The sequence below is a fragment of the Etheostoma cragini genome, chromosome 7, assembly GCF_013103735.1.
Source record: "Etheostoma cragini isolate CJK2018 chromosome 7, CSU_Ecrag_1.0, whole genome shotgun sequence".
In the NCBI taxonomy this organism is placed as follows: Eukaryota; Metazoa; Chordata; class Actinopteri; order Perciformes; family Percidae; genus Etheostoma; species Etheostoma cragini.
In genome coordinates this window covers 2,498,392-2,500,467 of record NC_048413.1, presented here as the reverse complement: position 1 = coordinate 2,500,467, position 2,076 = coordinate 2,498,392, and positions in this window count along the sequence as shown.

Below are 2,076 nucleotides of genomic sequence, written 5' to 3'. Positions count from 1 at the left end.
GGGTCCCCTGCTGGAGCTGCTGCCCCCGCGACCCGATACCGGATAAGCGGTCGAAGATGGATGGATGGATGGATTCTCTGATAATCTGACTAATAAGGGTAATGCTGTTAATCATCAATCGATGCTTAAAAAGTTATTAATAATAGATTTTGGTTCAGGAGATTAGCCAGTTGGCCAACACTGACACATTTACAGAAATGTTGGGCATTTTCCTTATAAATAATAAATAAATTAAATAAATTAAATCTTAAAGTCGCACGCTGCTCATAATAGTGAAATACACAAAAGGAAGAAAGGCAGTGTGAAATATATGAATGAGAGTATTATCCCCACAAATCTCTCATCTCCTAAAACAGAGACATTATTAAGGGTGATTCAAATTTAAATAAAACACTGTAAATCATGTACTTATTTAATCTATGTTATTGTAATTTATTGTATGCCTTTAATGTTTATGCAGCCAACCCTATGCTTTTATTTTTTTAATATTGTATTTGTTGTTTTTTGTTTAGTAATTGTAATTGATATATTTTAATAGATATATGATCTATATAATGTCTCCCTTCCTTAGGTGAGACTCCTTCTATAAGCCCCTAGGAGCTTTCTTAATCTCACCTGCACAATCTTTATTTATTTTTATTAATTCATTTTTTGTGTTATTGTTGTCTTGATTTTATTGTGCAAAATAAAAATATATTTTTTTTAAATACACCCAACTTTTACTGACTAACACAGGCTGCTGAACAACTGTTCTTGAGCAATACGCTCAAATAATTCAAATGTCAAAAAGCAGGAACCATTTTGAATGAACTTTTAAATTGTATATGTGCTTTACTTTCAAACCTAAGATAATTTTTGACAACATTGACAATCATTACTCTCATAAAACATTAAGACAAGTGAACAAATTGAACTTGTTGCTCAAAGTTATAGCCATGTGTGACAGTCTTACGTCTTTGTGAATACTACGAATTCAGTAACTAAATCTCATATTTTTGTTGTTTTAAAGCAATACTCTTCCATTTTCAACCAATTCATTAAGATGGGATTTTTTAGTAGTGTTTTCCTTCTAACTCTTGATTGTGCTCTAAAAGTGAGGACCTCTGAATATTAGTAAAGATTAAGCATTCATATAAATGATCTTATCTATGTCTCGTATAGCTTTATCCAAACTGTTTACCTCCATTGGGCTCATTCATATCTGCTTTATGGCCATAAGCTTATCAAAAATCAAACAACTGAGTGACCCACATCTCTGAGCAAACCATAATGGGCCTATAATATGAGCTTAAACTTTATCTCATGCTCAGGAGCTGAATTTACAGTAACATTTCATTTGAATGGAACAAGTATGAGTGTTGGTTACAATGACACATCTAAAGCAGACGGCTTCAGTTGAGCTGTGGAACCACAATGACAAGGCAGCTGCAGTGCATCATCATGTGGTTAAGCTATTTGTACACCCATTGATGTAGTCTAATAGATTTTTTATTTGATCAGAACAATGCGCGTTAATCAACATTTATTTATGCCAGCGATAGCCAGTGTTAGAAAAATCTAACTGCTTGTTTGTTGAATCTCTAAAGAAGGAGGCTTTGGTCTCATGGAGGATTCTCAGAAAGGTTTAATGAAACAGCATGATGAAAATGATATGACAAAGACAAAAAAAAAAACAATGACACTGCAGCTGACAGCCGACTTGATCCATACTTCTCCCTGATGGAGTCACATGATATCAGTCCTGAAAATTTCTAAATCACACACATTTATTCCCTAGAATAGAGGGTGGTTCCTCAAGGGAAAACTCCTTATTTGTCAAATGAGACCACACCCGGCATCAGGATCCAAGTCAGTGTCACCTATTTTCAAACTACCTGAGTACACATTCTTTGTTCCCAATGAAGTCTGGCCCAGCAGGGGCGGATCCCAAAGACTGGGACAGGAATTACCTTTCCTGTGGTAACAATGAGCTTCCTCATGTATGCTATATGATAGATGTGGCATTATCAATTCTTTAGAGACAGAGGAAGGTATACTTTACTTTATATTATTTGCAGAAATATGCAGTATACCCAT